General features: G+C 47.2%; 1 pseudogene; it reads right to left on the reverse strand.

The window, feature by feature from the left end:
• Positions 1-15545: 15545 nt before the first annotated feature.
• Positions 15546-17603, reverse strand: LOC148163722 (cationic amino acid transporter 3 pseudogene; annotated as a pseudogene).
• Between the last annotated feature and the right edge of the window lie 3026 nt (positions 17604-20629).

The raw sequence follows: 20629 nt of genomic DNA on the forward strand, positions 1-20629 counted from the left end.
CCCCAACTTTAGCCTGGCACAGGGTTGTGATGCTTGGGGGTGTGCACGTGACTACTGGTCATGGCTGATTGGACGCTGCCCTCTTTGGTTGACATAGGATGAAGATTAGTGGCTGGAAAAGAGCAATGACAAAGACCATCTCACAGCCCTGGGCGGAGTTCTCATGATTGTTGTTGCTCCTCACTCCACCCCCATAGTTCCCAACTAACTCTTCCCACCTAACTTGCGACATCTCTTCCTCTCAATCCCATCTTATGGCATGCCTCCAATTACCCATCCAGGCACTTAGAATTGAGGCTAATGGGGGCAGAGAGAAAATGGGAGGGAAAAACTAGAGCTGGGTTAACGTTTAGTCAAACCATAGGTTTCTAGTCCTGCTCCTGGCAAGACCTGATCTAAGGAATGTTAGGTTCTTTTTGAACTAGCTCTCCCTTTTCAGCATCATATATACTTTCCCCCTCTCAGGGCCCCTTACTTCCCACCTTCCAGTCTATCCCCTACCCAGGGGAGGGGCTTTCCCCACTCCAGGCTCCCACACTCCATCTCCCCACACCACCAAGTTCCTGCTGAGGGTTTCACTCCACCCTTGAAGCAGCCCCCTCCAGAATTCTTGACTTCCTGGAGCAAGGAAGTTGAGAGACAGAACCTTCCTTTCCCTATATCCTCCCTTTCCCTTTGTCTCTCGAATGAGAGCAGAAGCTTTTTTTTTTTTTTCCCTCAGTTCATGGGGTAGACAACTGGGAGAGGGAGGAGAACTGAGACCTCCGGGGTCTGAGGATGGGGCTGTTGGATCCCCCAGCCATTATCCAGCTCTGAAGACTCTGTCATTACTTTCAGACATTAGTGGCTATTTTCAGTGTTATAAATCATTCCTGGATACAGTTGGAGTGGGCAAGGAGAGCTGCTCAGAATGAGCAGGCCCCACACTTCAGTAGGATTTTGAATTCAATAGCCAAAAGGTGTGGGGGGATGGAATGGGGAGCTGGAGGCTGAAGAACTGGGAATGCTCAAGGATGTTAGGAGGAGGAAAAGGAGGGTCTGAGGGGGCAGAGCCTGGGATACTGAGACTTAGTCAATGGGGCTGTGGAAAGGGAGCAGAAATGAGAGCGATCCTAACACTAGGAAGAGCCTAGAGAGAGTACAGAGTGAGACAAGATGGGGACTGACTCAGAAGGCCAGACCTATGTCCTAAGACTAGAATGATATCTAAAGTGTCCTGTAACCCTCAGGGGCTGGAAACCAGATGTGCCTTCATCTCTAGGTGTAGTGGCAGGGGCTGTGGGTGGGAGGGCATGGAGCTGGGAGGAAGAAGAGATGATTTGGAGAGATTTTAGAATATTAACCCTTTGTTTCATAGGAGGGCAAATATCTGAGGGCAGGATGGAAGAAGCATCACTAAGCCTGGCATCATCCTGAGGTGGAGTCAACTTTCTAAATGCAGCCTGGACCTACATCCCCAACACCAAGGTGGAATGTCACTGTGCCCTTTCCCCAGGCACCGTGCCCAGTGCCACTGACTAGATTGGCATCCACAAGGTCTCCCTGGAACCCCTTTTGGCTCAGATTTATGGGCCATGGGTTGGTTGCTGCTAATTCCATCAGCATACCCCTCCGCTACCATGGGCTCTCACAGGTGGAGGCTGCCTGTGTTGGGGAATCACCATACATTTGTGTGGTCTTTAGTCCATGCCAGTGTCCACTTCTAAGGTACAAGGGAAGATGGAAAACAGGGAGGGAGGAGCCAAGGGGCTAGAGGTTTAGAGGAGGGTAGAGGGCTTAGAAACAAAAGTTAGGCACAGAGGACAAGGAAATATAAGTGCAAATAAATAAAATAAGAACTCTATTCCTCAGGGTTCAGCAGATATAGAATCATGGGATTATTACCGAATCAAGGACTTAGAAGTGGAAGGAACTTTAGAGAGTCACCAGTCCTGCCTCCTACCAAGTCTGATCTTGGACAAGTTACTTAATCGATGTCTGTTATCTTAACAGTGAAAAGGGATGCCTGGTTTATAGGGACAATATGAAGGTTTAAAGTGATGTGGGTAAAGGTTAGCATATGTCTGGTACACGGTGGGCACTCAGTAAGTGGTAGTGATTATTATTATTATTAAGGAGGGTAGGTTTGGGAAAGAGAGGAAGGACAGGGCTAGGCAGAAAGAATGGAGAATAGTAGCCCTGGAGACTAGAAAAGGGCTGCGGAAGGAGGAGAGGAAAGAAAGCAGTATACGTAACAGGGAACAGGGGGTTAGAGCCAAGGACAGCAGGCGATAAGATACATCAAGGGGACAGGGGGACCTGCCAAGCACTCGAGGGCCTGGGATCATACAGGGACCCTGGTTCTGTTCCTCTTTCCACAGCCAGCTACCTGCCCAGACCCAGAGCCCCAGCTCTGCCGGTTCTGATATGTGAACTGCCAGGGCTGGGTATATGGGCAGAGTCCCCGTTTCCAGTTCCAAGAAGCAAGGCCCATGGATGAACAGGTGACTCTGAAGAAGACTGATGGTGGCACTGACATCATGCTGGCTGTCCCCATGGCCACTGTGCTGCAGGTGAGAACAGAGCAACAGAGCTGCTCCTGGGCAAGGAATTGGGAGGGCAGCAATTCAAGGGACCCCTTCTCACTTCACCCTCCCCTCAGTGGTGACCTCTCCTGAAGACCTCACTGGGAGTTACAGTCTTGCCATTGAGGTAGTCTTGATCTAACGTAGACCCAAACATGTAGGGCAGTAAAGCAAGCCACCCAGGCTAATGTCACTCAAGAATTCGTAAGTACTTTCTGAGGATTCCTTCTCCCAACTGTTATGTCTTGTCCTAGGCCCTAGAGGAAGATCCAGAGGATGAGGGAGGCCACTCCGGGGAAGGAATGTTCAGAGGAAGGGGAGGATGAGGCCTACGTCCAGTAGAGGTGAGGAGTGGGAGCAGAGAGTAGGGCCACAGCCCTGCACCGTCCAATACTGGAGGTGCTGCCCACAGGTGGCTCTTGGGCACCTGAGATGTGACTGGTCCACACTGAGATGTTCTGTGTGTGTAAAATACACAAAGGATTTTGAAGTCTTCATATTTTAAAAAATGTAAAAGATCTCAATATTTTTTTATATTGACTACATGTTGAAAAGATAATATTTTGCATAGACTGGGTTAGATATAATATCATTAAAATGAATTTCAACTCTTACTACTTTTTTTAAGTGCCTACTAGAAAATTTAAAAGTATGTATGTGGCTTGTATTCTTTTTCTCTTGGATCAAATAGACCAAAGCGAGAAGAATTAGAGAGCAGGACAGATGTTGGCAAGGAGGACCTCCTGAAGGAAGAGAAGGGACAGGTGGGGAGCACGCACACGCCCCAGACAGGGTGACAGACTTCAGGAAGGCTCAGGAGGTGAGAATGAGTAGCTTGTCTGTGACGTAGGTACGTTCTTGCCCCTTCTAGAATGCTCTAAACACATGGAATCCCCACGAGAATAGAAAGAAGATGTTTATATGGTACCTAAGTCAGAGATGTGGGAGCTCCTCCCCGCGTTCTGTTTTTATATTCGTTATTCTCATTACCATTACCTTTCAAAATTTAAGCTAAGGAATCACTTTACAAATGAGAACAGAAACTCAGGGAAGTTAAGTAACTCATTCTAAGTGACACAGCTAGTAATAATTGTATTGGAGAATTAGTTTTTTTAAAGATTTTATTTATTTATTTGACAGAAAGAGACAGCGAGAGAGGGAACACAAGCAGGGGGAGTGGGAGAGGGAGAAGCAGGCTTCCCGCCGAGCAGGGAGCCCGATGCGGGGCTCGATCCCAGGACCCCGGGATCATGACCTGAGCCGAAGGCAGACGCTTAACAGCTGAGCCACCCAGGCGCCCCTGTATTGGAGATTTAAACTCACTTCTGTCTGACTCCAGAATAGAATAAAATTAGGGGAGCCATCCCTTTTGTTGTGTGGATTGAGAAAGATTTCTTCCAAGAGGGTCAGAGCTGGTGGTGTGCGACGGGTGGAGGGCAGGATTTAGTAGTGCACCGAGCCTCCCCTGACTCACCTCTTTATAGCCTGTACTGCTGTAACTTCCCCGCCCCAGAATGCATCTGCAGAGCGAGGGGATGGGACCTTAGAGTGCAGGCTTCACAAGCACAAAGCCCTCCTCATCCTGCCCCCACACCCCCACACCCCATTGAACTAGCTGCACGATAGCCAGCAAGAGAGGAATCACCTGATGCAGGTGAAGCTACAGCTGGAGGGGCAGGTGACAGAGCTGAGAGGCCAAGTTCAGGAGCCCACGTGGACCTGGTAACCACCAGGCAGGAGCAGGCAGGGCTGACAGAGCAGTACAAGGTGGGAGTTGTGCCAGTGCGGGATGGGGCCCGGTTGCTTACCCAGCGTCCAAAATCTAAACCCACTGAAGAGGGGAAAAGGGGGATGTTAGTGTGTTTTTAAGATGGTTCTGTCATCAAAAAATACCATCTCCTCATTCCTAAGTTGCTCTTTGTCCTGAGTTCCCAGAGTCTCCTCAAAGTTGCAGACAGAGAATCACTTTGCCCGTTCTAATATTGGTCCCTCCTACCACAACCTCTGTTTCTAGTTTCCCCCAGCACTTCATGGAGTAACAGGGGAAACAGACAGAAAACTGGTGGTCTCTGAGCTCTCTGCTCTGAATCTGCCCTGTTGATCACCGCCTCCTGCCCAGAAAAGGTCTGACCATCTGTGATCCACCAGGCTTTACCCCTCATCCTCTGAGCGTCCCTACACCCTGACCCACTTCCCTGTCCAGAAGAAACTCCTTCCGTGTTAGCGGAGAGGGGGTGCTGGGCTCCAATTTCACAAACTCAGCCTGGGCTTAATAAGGCACAGAAGGCAACAAGAAGATTTGAGTCAGATTCACAGTAAGACTTCCCAGCACAAGGGGTCTAAATGCCTCAGCTTATGTGAAATTCCATGAGAATGCACACATGGCCTCCCCAGAGGCCTCCAAGAGACAAGGACTCGTTCTGGCCGGGACTGGGGGGTACTGACTAGAGACAGAAGTTTTCTGGTCATCCCAGCCTCAGCAGGTGGCACACAGGGACTTCTGGGGACTCTATGGACCTCAGGCAGAATGAGTGCAGCCTAAGTTAGGAACTGCAGCCTGGTTCTATCATTCCCAAATCATGGAAATGGTGGTGTGTCTGCCCACCTCCCACCCTGGCCCCCCTCTTTATAACCCTCCCTGGTCAGAGCAGGGCCTCTGAGCTCTTCCCGTGCAGCCCTGAGTGCAGGCGTCAGGACCCAGTCTCCACCCAGCCTCAGACCCTGGACCCTGATACCATCCCCCTGTGCCTGGCAGGACAGAGACCCCCCCACTGCTCAGGCTGCCCATCCCCCACACCCCAGCACTAACAGCCTTCCTCTCCTGGCCTCCCCCCCCCACCCCATAGCACAGCCTGGAACCTGGTGGAGATTTCCACAAATCAAATCAGGGATACCTTCAGCTATGAGTCTTCAGGGTCCCCTGGGACAGTGCGCACGTGGACACACACACACACACACACACACGCAGATACACACAGATGCTCACACTCATACATACACAGACACATACCCTCAAAATACACACATATACACACCCACACATCACAAATATTCTCATGTATATGCAACACAAAGACACATCCTCACACACTCATACATTTACAGACAGGCATGCACACGCAGACTTACACACTCTCATACACTCATTAAACACACCTGTGCACACATACACACCTCTCTAGTCCCTTCTTCTAAGGATCCAGAGCTAGTGCTCTAGATCCTAGAGGTCTAGAATGTCCAGGGAAAGCAGGGAAACCCACGGGAAAGCTATTTCCAGTTTCCTGGCCCACAATGGAGCTCCTTTGCTCTATCCCCTTCTGCCACCAGAGTCTCTGGGACTGTGGCCCACGCCGTGGGAGTGCAACCTGCAGAGATAATTCAGTCCTTCACACAGTCCTTCACAGACACTTCTGAGGACCTACCTGCCACCCCCCACCTCACCCCCACCCCTTGGCCTGCAGCTGAGGCAGACACATAAACGAGTAAGACCTTCTGCCCAGTGATGTGGGGGAAAGAGCAAGAGCTCAAGAGTAAAGGACCTGAGTTCAAATCCTGCCTTTGCCTCTTCATTTGCCGTGTTATTTTTGACCCTTGACATAACCTCTCTGAGCCTCAGTTTCATCACGTATAAGGTGGGATCATTAAAATTTACCTAATACCGCTGTGAAGATTAAGACAGGTAAAGCTTCCATCTGCAGTGTGGCCACCGTGGACAGCCACCCCACTCCATTGCCCAGCCCCTGTGGTGAGCGTCTCCCCAACACGCTTCCAGTCCCGCTGTCCCTGATATGGAAACCCCATCTCCTTCAGCCTCAGACCCCAGGGGCCCAAACCTGGGGAAACTTGATCTCTGACTTGGCCAGCTCCATCTGACTCCCCCGCCCCTGGCCCTGCCCCCACCTTTCCTGGTCCCTAGGGCCTCTTGCCCCTCTGCAGGTGGCCTTTTCCCTAATAACCTTTAATGCAGCTGACCATGGCGAAAAAGTCTGGGATGGAGCACTAGGCCCTCCCATCAGATAGATATGAAGGGTTAATCAGCCCCCAAGGAGCTGTCCTGCAGAAAGTCATCCCTAATGTCCCTGAATTACACCAATTCTGAGAGATTCTTTATGGACAGACAGTGTGGGACACAGTTATAGGACAGGAGTTGCAGTGCTAAGAGGTCAAGGGAGAGATTGTGTCGCCCCACAAATGCTAAACGACCCTTTGGAAGAAACCCGACTAGATTCTGTGCTCAGACTGGGAAGCAGCCCAGTCCCTCCCACCCAGGTGGGCAACACTTGCAGGTGCCTTGGGCCAAGGGGAGCTGGGATGGCTGCCCTACCCCTGCTGCTCAGGTGGCCTCCTCAGCTCCCCTCCAGAATGAGGCCTCAGCCTGAGCGGGAAATGGCTCTGAGGTCTACGTCATCTTCCTGGGACCCTCCATGGACCCACAAACACCCTTGCATTTCCTGCCACAGCCTTTATTCCCTACATCCTCCCAGGCTCTGACAATGCTGAACTGCTATCCTCCTGCAGTTCCTCCCTCCAGACAACTGGTCGCCCTGACCATCTCTGAGTTTCCATCTGGCCTTGCCCCATCCTGGCGCCTCCACCTCACCCCTGCCCACCCCCATCCCTCTGACCCCTTCCCTGCCCACCTCCCACTCCGTCCCCTCCCACCTGGACAACCTTCCCCCCAACCCAGCCTGTCTCCCTCCCCCCTGGCTCGCCTCCCCAGACAACCCCACCTCCCAGTGGGCTCCACCTTCCATTACCTCCATCTCTCCAGCCTGCTGCGTGCTACCACTTTGCCCCATTTTGAGTCATTTCTACATCTGTTTTCACACCTCTCCCACCCTTCAGAGTCTAGGGGCTAGAACAGGTCTCAGAGCGCAATGAAAGGAAGGATATTTGCCCCCTTCTCTCTCCTCCTGCCCTCTGCCTGCCGTCTCCCCTCTCTTCCTGCGCGCAGACCCGGTGAGGTCCGGTAAGGTCACAACAAAGTGATGCGAAGAGGTGCACAGAGGAACAGGATGACCAGGGGAAACCCTGCTAGGCACTTCAGTCTGCCTAGGAGAAGCCCCACCCACCACGGTGAGGCTCACCCCCTCCTGAGTGGCCTCAGGGGTGGCCAGGGCCCCACACAGCTTGGCTCTGCCCAGGTCAGAAGGGACGCTTGGCAGCCCTGGGACCTCCAAATGGCCTGATGACCTGGTCACCCCCAAAGCCACTCCTTCTCATTAGACGACAGAGGCTAAAGGTGACTGTTCCTCCTCCATCAGGTCGTCCCACCACCTCGGCCTCCACTCCGGCTGGAGGGAGACTCCCCCTCAGCTCCCAGCGTGGGTTTGTGGGAGAGAAAGGACCTCATGCAGCCTCTGCGTCTTTTCTCCCCCCAGATCACTGACATCTGAGAGCCCAGCTGAGGGTGCGTGGTTTAGCAATGACCCTGTGTGTGGGAAAGGACTTGCACCTCCACGTGGAAGCCAAGGATACCCCCAGAGTCTCACACTGTGTTCTGCCTGTTTGCTCTACATGGTTTCCACTTCCCCTGGCACACCTTGCTGAACCCCAACACTCCTGGGGAGAGGATCTCCCTCTATGGGTCCCTTTTCATGCTGTCCCTCCCTGTATCAGGCCCAGGATTTCTGCTTCAGAAAACAAGCAGCACTGTCTGCTCCTGGGAAGTTCTTGCTCTCCTCTCGCTTTAATCGTTCTTGCTGCTGTAAGTAATCATACTGTCCCAGGAAATTGTGGGGCTCTCTCCCAACCTTCCCCTTCTCCCCACTTCTTCAGCTTCTCCGTGGTTTGTCCCAAATGTCTAGGAGCCAGATCCCAGGCTTCAGAGGAGGCTTCTGGGCTTGGAGTTCAACCGAAGGGCTGCTGAACATCTGCGTGGGCTGCAAGGAGAAGGTAGCAGTTACTGGGGTGAGAATGGCCAGAGAACACTTTGGAGCTCTGTGGACATAGTAGGTGTACAATAAGTGTGAAATGGCCCATTGAGAAACTGGGCTTAGGGAGGTGAGGGAGTGTACAGGAGACAAGTGTAAAAGTTCCAGGTACCAGTCTCAGATTCCTCTTACCCATTCCCAAACCCCCTTTCCAAATGGAACCCCGGCTCTACAAGAGACAGAAGCTAACGCTACCAACTTGTGTCAGGAGGAGGGGACAGGAAAGTAGTCCAAGGAAGATGCTGGTGATGAAAGAGCTCGCTGAGGCTGCTGGGATACTGGCAGACTGCCTGCTCCTCACAGTCCAGGGAGGTATTAAGCCTTGGAGCAGGGATCCAGGGATGACTGGTCTCGAAACTCATTCAGGGAATAACTTTCCCTCCCCCAAAGCCCAAAAGCCCTGACCATCTCCCCCAAGGAGTAGAGAGCCCAGAACCCACTGAGACTGAGGTGGGAGGTGGGAGGTGGGAGGGAGTCTCTGTGACAGCAATTTGCCTCTCTCTTTGTGAACTTGTCTCCATCTCTTCCCCAGAACCTCACATCCTTGGGCATTATTTCAGAGTCCTCTGCTTTGATATGTCTCCAAGTCTCTAGCAAGATCAAAGGTTTTAAGCCCTGTTTTGCTTGCAGATTCCTAGGCTGGAGAAGAGGGGACAGGGTCCATCCTGAGGCAAGGGGAGCGCCCTGACTTCCTCTCTTCCCAAGGCAGGGGGGAGGTTGGATGTGGGACGAGAGAACGAATCAGTCCTAAGCTTGGGTTGACAAACACACACCCTGGTGGGAAGGCTTTTATTCTCCTTCTGTTACTGATTTTATTATTATTGTTCTTCGGATTAGGAACTGAATTAACTCATAATCATAGTAGGGTAAATATATGACAGTGACCATAAAGGCTGTTCCTGGCCTCCCTCCTTATCTAAACAAAATTCCCTGTTATTCTTGATCACAAGACCTTATTTATTTCCTTTGTGGATTCATCACACTCTGGAATTATTGAACATTTGTTTTCTTGCTTATTGTCTATTTCCCTCTAGGAAAAGCTCTAAATTTGAATGACAGAAAAAATGAACAATGAATAAATATATTGTATGGGAATAAATCTACTGGTGGGAATCAACATTTCCTAATATGATGATCCATACCTGAAAGTATCATGTGCAGATCTACAATCACAGTAATATCCTTTGTCAGTATTCATAATACCTCTACCTCTACATTTCTCTTCATGGGCTCTTTCCCCTTATTTTATACCACGCATGAAAGTTACTTAGCTAATTCTTTAGCTGTGCATTAAGCACAGTGGAGAGAATATGAAACTGTGCAGGGCACAGTCTCCCCACTCCAGAAGCTTACAGTTGAGTGAGGGAGAAAGAGAAGACACAGGGTAACTACAAATGAAGACAGTGTGCAGAGGGACAGCTGTGGTGAGAGTGACACAAAGGAGTAGAGGAGATCGAAGGAAATAAATTTCTTCAGAGGCAGATAATCGAGGAAGGCGTAGGCGGAGATAACATTTAAAGTGGACCTTGATATTCATGTAGGATTTTAGTAGTCAGAGATTGGGAAGACAGAATTCCAAGGAAAGACACAGCTACTGGGAAGGATTTCTTGACTTTGGGCATCATTTGATATTAAACTTCTGTTCATCATGAGAGAGTAAAATGCAAGGAGCAGTGAAATTTAAGATAAAACTGCAGAAGCTGGATACTTTGAATACAAGGACCGGGGTCCCAGCTCAGGGTCCATTTATCGCCAATTCTCTTGCACATGATCTTATTGAAGGGGCAATGGCTCAAATGGGACAGGACACCCATATGCCTCCATCTATATATCTCTCATCTCTTCTCTCCCCCCACTGAGTTCTTCAGTAAGAATGAAAGGATTCCTTAATCTCATTACCCGGAGGAGCACAAAGCGCAGAAAAGCATATACTACAAAATTAAGTTAGGTCATTTGCATACCTGGGGAAAGAGAGAAACCCCTCCTCCTTCCACCTTCAGAATCAATTTTCCTAGATCTTCTGACACCATATGTCAATAAATATCTGTATTTCCTCCTTCTCTGCATAAGAGACACTGTGAAATGTCAGATGTAAACTAAAGTTTGTCATAAAAATCCCTCCTAAAACATTAGAAGGTGGAGGAGGGGTTCCTGGGCTGTGTCTGCCTTCAAATCACCTACAGGTCATCCTGCTTCCAGCTTCCAGGAGCTTTGCTTCAGGTTTTCTAAAGAAGTAACAGAGACATTCAACTCCTCTTACCATCCTTGCTTCTGTCAGTGGTCATTGCATTTTTATGAAATTCGTTCCACAAATGACCAGTTTCTCACAATCTCCACTCTAGATTCTTTAATTAGTATAATTTTTAATTCTCCTCTTTCTGGGGTGGCTCAAATAGTGAGTCACATTTGCAAATAAGAAGTAAATAAAATGGCTTCTCAGTACCTTCCATCAGGGGGTTCTAGGAGCTTGCTAAATCTGAATCTGCTAAAAATGCAGATTCTGATTCAGCACATTGCATGGGGGCCTGAGAATCTGCATTTCTAAGAAGCTCCCAGGGGACACCCTGGCTCCTGGTCCATGGACCACACTTTGAAGAGCAGGATCTACATGACTGTGGCAGTTGCTACAGCTGTCTCCCAGGAAGAGTACATCTGTCCACACCTTTCTCTCTGTCTATCCTCCAGATGGCAATGAAAATCATATCTCATCAGTTCCTGATTCAGGAGTCTCACTCCATGGCATAATACACAGTACAAAGCTGGCTCATAAATCCCCTTCATATGTGAAAAAATATATCCCTCACAAGAGTTTCATTAATTCATGTTTCTTAAAGGTCCATGTGACTAGAATTACTGTCCCATTTCTTTTCCAACTCACCTGTCTTTTATTTCCTAAATTGCTCCATAGACAACCTTCTCCAGGAAGTGTTTCTTGACCCATACCTCTTTCTCAGTTTCAACTCATACCTTCCCTTCCAGAATAATGATGCCTCAATCCCTATCCAGTTATTAATCCTCCTATTTCAGTCCATTTTCTCTCCACGTATGGTATCAATTCTCTCTCCCCCAAAATCGTAGATGCTCTCACAAGGTTTTTGCACCAGTCCCTCAAAGAAGCATCTAAAGGAGTAGGTAAGTGTATGGGTAATCTTGCCTCTGGTAGTCTTCCCTACAACCACCTACATTTGATGAGAAATTCAGCAAATAAGAAAGTATCTTCTCTCCCTCCCTCCCAGGTCAGGCCCCATGCATAAATACAATAGAAAAACTCTGGTCCTCCCATACCAAAGCATAAAACTCACTGCATCAAGAAGGATGCCTGTTGTGCCCACACTGGAGCCAGTCTCCTCTTCAGGGATTCCCTGGAATCAGAAAGAACCGGTTGCGTCTTCTCTCAATTTCACTCCTTGTAACCCCTCCCTACATCCCATGGGAAGAGATGGAGCAGGACCTGGGGAGGTCATGTCAGGCACTCTCCTGCCCCAGGGCTGTATTTTCCCTGTTGCTCTTTGAATGAACAACACTGTTCTTACTATTGGATCTAGAGGAAATGTAGAAGCTACTCCTTGCCCTGAGCAAGATTGTACTGGGATGGAACACATAAGACAGTCACCAGAACTCAGGCATAGCCACACAAAAGCAAGACTAGAAGTGCCTGGGTACAGTTCTAGATGCCAGGTACAGACAATTCTGGATGGAGAGAAATGCTGTTTTTCAAGGAAGTCTCCCAGAAGATAATTTTAAAGAAGTAGCACAGTGCTAGTCTGAAAGGAAGGAGAATTTTCTGTACCAGTGAAATGTGTAAGGCTCAATTCAATTTAACATGAGTTTATTAAATGCTCATTATGTGCCTGGTCCCCAGCTGGATGCTCTGGGGGAGTGAACAGGATACACTATGTACCTATGGTGTCTAATAAAGAACAAAAAAAAAAAAAAAGAAAGAAAAGAAAAGACATAACTGTGGTATGCTATTTTTTTAATTTCAGATTTATTAGTGTGCAGTCAACATATAAAATTGTAAGATATTTAAAGTGTACATAGTGTTAATTTGATATACATATAATTGTGAAATGATTATAATTTGCCCATTGTGAAAGGATTAACGATGGTATTTTAATATAAATGTTTCATTAAATGAAGATTGAGTGTACAAAGACACCTTTGTTTCCTTCACTTCATCTTTACATGTGAAGAGGCATCAGTTGGAGCTTTGGTTTTCAATGTGTGGTCCGTGGACCAGTGGCATCAGCATCACCTGGGAACTTGTTAGAAGTACAAGTTCTGGGCCCCACCCAGACCTCCTGAATTCCAAACGCTGGGGACAGGGGCCCAGCAATCTATTTTCACAAGCCCTCCAGGTGTCATGGCACCCCCTGAAGTTTGAACACCCTGAGCAGAGTACTATTCCTTGCCACTCTCCATGGGGCCCTCTCTCACTGGGACCTTGATTAATGAAGAGAAGACATAACACCAAGCATGCCCGGTTAGCTTCCTCCAATGTTTGTTTTTTGTTTTTGTCCAGAACAAACCTGCCCACTGGACACATGTAATTCATCCTGATAGAGGAGAAAGACTAATAAAAGCAGACTCTCTCCTGTGATGGCAGGCGAGGGATGCTCAGGACTTCTTGTGATGAGGAGTAAGTCTGTCTAATTTAGTGATGCAGGATTAGTAAGCCAGTTAGGCTGTAGATATACAGCTGATGGTTTAATCGTCTCTCTCTATGTCATGATTATCAATAGGTTCCAAACACATGAGGGGGAAATGGGGTATGATTTATTGGACCTCTATAGCTCCAATAATAGGTTGTAGAGAAAGGTGGGCAGGATGCAGGTACAGATCATGTGCAGGAGAGAGACCTAGTTAAGAGAATAACAGGACGGAAGAACCAGAGGAAATCCTAGAATTTACGGAAATGGAACATGAGAAATGATCAGTTGTGACCTCCCATGTTACAGATAAGTAAGCAGAGCATGTAAGGAACTGAGAGGCATACTCAAAGTCACGTTGCTAGTTAGTGGTGGAAACAAGCCCAGAACCCAGGACACGTGGCTCTCAACTGTGCACTTTCTGAGGAGGTGGACCAAAGCAGACAACAGTAGAGAAATTCTAAAGTCCAAGAATGCAGATGTTGCTAAGAAAAGTACCAACCCAGGGATTTTCAGCATGGGCGGTGGGTTCAAAGCCAAAGTGCTCTGTGCTCAGAGGAAAGCTCTGACTCCAACCCACCTGTGCATGCTCCGTTGCTCCCTCACACAGCCAAGGCTCAAGCTACACAGCCTGCTCAGTGTGCTCTGAACGCTGCTTCCTTTTCCTCTGCTTTTCCTCCTGGTGCTCTCACTGCCTACAGCTTCTCCCCGCTGCCCAGATGTGGCAAATCCCATCCCTGAAGTGAGCCAACTCAAAAGCCATTCCTCTACAAAGTGTTCTCTGATTTCACCAATCAACTCTCACCTCTGTACCAGCCACAACTGATCATCCTCCACTCTGAATTCCCAAGGCACTTCATTTGTATATTACTTATGACATCACTTTCTACTTTGTTACAGCTATGCTTTACCCCTTGTGTTAGAATAAAAGCTCCTTAATGGCAAGGGCCATATTTCATCTTTTTTTTTTTAACGTAAGTACAATGAACATGCAGTGTTAATGTATTACTCACAGGTGTACAATACAATGATTCTACAATTCCCCATATTTCTCAGTGCTCATCAGTATTAGTTTCCTCTTAATTCCCTTTATTTAAATCACCCATTCTCCTACCCATCTCCCCTTTGTCAACCACGAGTTTGTTCCCTTTATTTAGGGGGTCTAGGGTGTTGTGTTTTTGTTTTTGTTTTGGTATTGGTATTTGTCTCTCTTTTTTCTTTTATCATTTTAATTTTTTTATTTCTTTAATTCTACATAAGAGTGAAACATATGGCATTTGTTTTTCTCAGATTGACATATTGCAATTAACATCATACCTACCTGGTCCATCCAGTGTTGTTACAAATGGCAAGATTCCATTCCTTTTTATGGCTGAGTAATAGTCCATTGGATATGTATCTAGACCACAGCTTCTTTATCCATTCATCTACTGATGCACACTTGGGTGGCTTCCATACCCTGGCTATTGTAAATAATGTTGCAATAAACATAAGGGTGCATGTATCTTTTCCAGTTCATGAAACAAAAGTGCCTTTACACAGAAAAGGTAACTATCAATAACAAAAAAAGGCAACCTACTGAATGGGAGAAGATATTTGCAAATGATATATTAATAAGGGGTTAATACTCAAAATACATAAAGAACTTATACAGCTCAATACAAAAAAAATCCAATTAAAAAATGGGCAGAGGACCTGAATAGATATTTTTCCAAAGAAGACATACAGATGGCCACAGACACATGAAAAGATGCTTAGTATCACTAATTATCAGAGAAATACAAATGATGTACTATATGTTGGCTAACTGAACATAAAAAAATTAAACATATTAAACTCTTTTAAAAAAGTGCAATCAGCTGTCACTTCATACCTGTCAGGATGGCTAAAATCAAAAAGACAAGAATAACAAGTGTTGCCAAAGATATGGAGAAGAAGGAATCCTCACGCACTGTTGGTAGGAATGTCAATTGGCGCAGGCATTACAGAAAACAGTGTGGAGATTCCTCAAAAATTAAAACAGCACTACCATATGATCCAGTAATTCTGCTACTGGATATTTTCTTAAGTGATCTCTGCAGCTAACGTGGGACTCAAACTCACCAGCCTGAGATCAAGAGTCATGCTCTACTGACTGAGCCAGCTAGGCACCTCCTTCACTAGTGGATATTTAACCAAAGAAAAGGAAAACACTTTTTCAAGTTTCTCTTATTACTAATTTTGTAAAAGCCAGTAAGCAGCTATAGACATAATTAAAAAGTAGAAAGTAAAGAAAAAAAAGGGGGGAAGAGCAAAGAAACATCCTTCACTCCACCGTAAATATGAAGCTTTATTAGTGTTCCCCACCAATATCTCATAGGAGCCCTTGATTTCCATATGCTGAAGAGTACTCCCCATTATTGTGCAGGGGACCAGACTGCATTCAGGTTTGATGATGTCAAACTGAATATGTACTGGTACTGCTGAGTTCACTGCTGAGTCTACAGTTTGGGCCTTTAAGTGGGGTTAAGCCACCAGGCTGCGCTGGATCCCATAAGTGAAGTAGAGAGCAAGTCCAATCAGCATCCAGACACCAAATCTCAGCCAGGTTCCAGCTGTCATCTGCATCATAAGGCAAACATTCAGAAAGATGCTCAGGAGTGGGAGGAGAGGCACAGCGGAGACTTTACAGGGAAGGGAGGTAGAGCTCTGTGGCTGTCTCCAGATGACCCCAGTGATCCCAGTGATGAGCACCAGGAGCAGCACAACCACTGTGATCGGCGCTGGGTCTCCAGAGAGCAGACCTGGCCACTGGGTCAGCACCAGGCAGAGAAGAGTCAGAAGCAGAGCAAGCAGTGAGGAGCAAACAATGACAACCCGACCAGAGAGTGGAGTGGGCCTGCTACTGACTGGAAAAAATAGTCCCTGTAGAGTCAGCTTCTTTGCTGCAGGTCCACTCTCCTCCTGCACCTGAGCCTCATTTCCCCCATTCTCCTCCTGCACCCATGCTTCATTTCCCCCATTCGCCAACTCAGGCTGATACCTGATGATGAGAACACAAAAAGCTACCAGGGAATAAGATATCAGCGTCCCAATTAATCTGAGGTCCAGAAGATCAGTGACTCCAAAGAAGAATACCATGATTGTTGCAATAGTGACAAAGATCACAATGGTCAGGAAGTGGGCATATGCGTTGGAAAGGAACGTGGCAAGAACAGGGAACAGGAGACCATCCTCTGCCATACGATATATCATCTGATGTATGGAGAAAGTAAAGTTCCGATAACTGCCAATAACAATACTACAGACGAATGCAAAATCTACAACATAGTAGGCAGGGGCCCAGCCAATGTGGAGAAATGCCTCAGACAGGGTGCTCCCAGGTCGAAGCTGGTAGTAAGGCACCATGAGTGTAAGTGCTGCAGAGACACCAAAATACAACAAAGAGCAGATGAGCAGTGAAATCACAATGGCCATTAGGATGGAACGCTTTGGATTGTGTGATTCTTTGACTCTGGTAACAATAACGCTGAAACCTATAAAAGCGTAGAAACAGGTAGCTGATCCACGGAGAATCCCCTCAAAGCCAAAAGGCATGAATCCCCCAGAGCCCAGAGGACCCAAGCCAGAGGTGTCATTGAGTTCAGCCTCTATGTAGTCCTCTTCTGTGAGCTTCCAGTTGTGCAGGTCCCCCTTTATGAAGCCAGAGATGATGACAAAACTGACAAGCAAAAGTTTTACCAATGTGAACAGTTTGTAAAATAGGTAGTACTCACGAAATCTCAGATTTTGAATTTCTGTCATCAACAACAGAAAGATCATAGCAAAGGAGGCTATATTGTCTACAATGACTTGGGGAACTTGCTGTGAGATGCTCTCATGCAGGGTCTCAGAGATCCGTTTCCCATACAAGGTGTCAAAAGTTAAGATCCAGGCCCGGATCACAAAAACTGCATCAACAACAAAGGATAAGATAAGGTTCCAGCCAGTGATGAAAGCCCAGAGTTCACCTATAGTGACATAGGTGTAGAGATATGTGGAGCCAGAATGGGGAATCCGGGCACCAAACTCTCCATAACACAGCCCAGCCAACAACGATGTTAGGCCAGCCACCAAAATGCAGATCACAATGGATGGTCCTGCTTGATTACTGGCCACCTCAGTAGCCAAGAAATACACACCAACACCCACTGTGCGGCCCACACCCAGAGTCACTAAATCCAGAGTGCTCAGTCTTCTGCCAATTGGAAACTCAGGCACTTCTTTCTCCAGCGGACATCTGCGTACCAGCTTTTGACCAAATCTGCGAAGTGCCTGACGTAGCATTCTAACTGGAATTGAGAAGATTCTACAGATCAGAGAGCTTTAGCAAGCCCAGGGGCCAAGAGTGTTGGATCTGGTTCAATGAGGCTGAGTTAAGCCAAGTTGGGTTGGGGCTGCCAAGGTCCGTGCTCAGGCTTCAGAGCTGCTACTTCGTATTTCTTCTGGTCATGCTATCCTTCCAGAATGCCTAGAGAAAAAATAAATTATTTACTGAACAATGGTGTTCAACCAACCAACCAAAACTCAAAAGTCTCATGTAACGTGTTGCATCCCAAGTGTCATAGAAACTGACACCAAAAGACACCATAGAAAAATCAATCCTGCTTTCCCTCCAGAAAAAGTACCAAATACCTCCCAACATTCTGCTTTTTTTTTAAATTTTATTTTTCAGTGGGCTCAATGCCCAGCATGGAGCCCAACATGGGGCCCAAACTCACAACCCTGATATCAAGACCTGAGCCTATATCAAGTGTCAGACTCTCAACTGACTGAGCCACCCAGGCACCCCAACATTTTCCTTTTCTACACACCACATAAAATAATCCCATTTGACTTCCGAAGTCATAGCTTCATGTGCTAATTAGGCAGTAAGACACAACAGAGCATGAATGTATTGTGCATGAATTCATAACAGGATGTGTGCACGCTGCTTGAGCATGAGTTATGATACATTAATTCATGAACTAGATGCCTCTTCGCAATTAAAGACCCATTCTTTATATATCATCAGAATTTAAATACAAATATTGGTCTCTCTGTCTTAAAACTCTGAGACCCAAAATCTGCTACCCAAGATGAGATGACAATTTGGCCCCCTTTCTCCTCATTTTGCAACATCCATTCAGCTGTGCAGATAACCAAGAATGTACAGTCCACCCCTTCCCTTTCCCCACCTAGGCCCACAGGGGTGCTGTGAACAGAGAGGAGGAGGAAGAAAGGGGCAGGGTCTTCATAACCACCTGCAAGAAGGAGAGAACCAGGCTGCCTGGGAAGGAAACACTGGAGAAATCGGGGCAGCAGCCAACCCAGGGTCCATGACTGGGAAGCAAGAGGAGCTAGAAAGGCTATTTTGTGAATAGCCCCCAAAGCAACCAGATAAAAATTCACTACCATTTTTATGTCCACAGTTATGACAGTGTGATAGGTAGTGAGAAAAGAAATAAGTCACTTAGCTCAGTTGCTCTCAACCAAAACAATTCCTTCTGTCTCCTCCCTCTCTGGGTCCCAGGAGAGAAGGTGAGCACACTTCTGCAGACAGTCTCCTCATTGGCCACACTGTGTTCTCTACACACCCTGAGCCATCTGTGATGTCAGCTGCCAGGGGCCTGGTCTGTCCTGCTCTGTGAGCTTGTATTAAAACACTCACTTGTAACTCCCAGTGAATTTTTCACAAGGAGTTATTTTTAACTCATTCAAACTGTTGTCTGAATGTTTTCTTACTGAAGGAATCCTGTGAGTGGCTCCCTCTTCCCCCTCCTCCCCTACTTCTCTTCAAATGGCCCATTCCACAAGGGGAGCCAGGCTCTGGATGAACAATATACAGAAATGCCTAGGAAATGAGAAGTGGAGAACAGAGAAAACAAAGTCATGCAGCCCCACTCTCCTCCTTACTCATGCTTCCTTTTTAAGAGAATTTTAAGAAATGTTCTCAGAAGTCTTTAAAGGCAGAAAGATCAAGACAAAATTGAGAAGTCTTCTCTATAGATGATCAAAAGGAACCACTGGGTTATGGGTCAACCCTTCTGTCTACAAATCCATCTAGACTCCTTATTTGCCACTCACCAGTTCCAATGTTATGATTAGCAACAAGCACAGGAGATAGATAATGAGTGTCAATTCTTTTTTTTTAAGATTTTATGTATTTATTTGACAGTGAGAGAGAGACGGCGAGAGAGGGAACACAAGCAGGGGGAGTGGGAGAGGGAGAAACAGGCTTCCCGTCAAGCAGGGAGCCCAATTCGGGGCTCTATCCCAGGACCCCGGGATCATGACCTGAGCCAAAGGTAGAAGCTTAATGACTGAGCCACCCAGGCACCCCTGAGTGTCAATTCTTAACTCAGGGAATCTTTTTATACTATCTGAGGTGTTCCCAAACCACGACCAGGCTTCAAACCTTCCCGTGGTTCCACACTGCCCTTCCTTCATAGTCCTGCCTTTGTTTATAATATGACCTGTGCTTATTCCTCCAGCTTCATCCCCTGCCCAGTTCCTACTCCAGCCACAAAATTTGACACTCACCCTGTTCCCTTGCCTCTAATGCCCTCTTGGCCCCTTCACTTAGCTAACCCCCACTTCTCTTTCAGTTTCCAGCTCAGCATTTGCTTCCTCAGGAAGCCTCCCCTGACCCTTACATTGCCCTTCCCATGTGCTCTCCTAGGACCAGCTTCCCCCATGTGCCATTGATCCTCATGTATCCAAATTCCAGGTCAGCTGCTGGTCTCCTCCATCAGACTGTGAGGTAGGTACTCAATAAGCATTTGTTGAACAAATGAACACACTGAGAAGAGACACCTAAAAGAGGCCATAATCCAGTATCCCTATATACTGGACATTGAGATACATACTTTGTAGCCAAGAAACCTTTATAATGTAGGCTCAGGTAAAGATATAAATGATATTAACTTCCTTGTAGAAGGCGAGCAACATGCATAGTGTGAAGGGAAAACCAACTGTGATAAAACCTTGACTGCCCATCACTCATGGCAGGTTATGAGTCACACAGTCTGATAAAGAATCATTTGCCTTGGAGGACACTTGTTAAAAACATCAGGCTGCCTGGGGTTATGGGCAACCAACCAACCACACCCAGTTAGAGAAGCCCTACTTTTTTGAAGGCATCATGCCCAGGCCCTATAATCCAGGTAGGATGTCCTAAGGCAGAGGTTCTCACTTCAGGGATAGAGGAAGACATAATGAAGTCACCTGCGGACATTTTCAAACTTCAGATCCTCTCCCTCTGGAGATTCTTGTCCACTAGCCCTGTACTTCCCATGACTGCTCTAAAAACCCCAACTGAGAAGAAATTGTCCTCAAGTTCAAGGGGAAGAGATTCTAAAAGCTTCCTTCACAGGAATGCAGTGCAGTTCAGTAGTTAGGAGTAAGGCTCTGTAGGTAGACTGTTCAGGTTCAAATCACACCTCAATCTCACACCCGGTGACTCTGGACGAATTAGTTTACCTCT

Source organism: Eumetopias jubatus, unplaced genomic scaffold, assembly GCF_037043125.1.
Source record: "Eumetopias jubatus isolate StellerSeaLion01/CBP00866 unplaced genomic scaffold, mEumJub1_p1.0 scaffold_8, whole genome shotgun sequence".
NCBI lineage: Eukaryota > Metazoa > Chordata > Mammalia > Carnivora > Otariidae > Eumetopias > Eumetopias jubatus.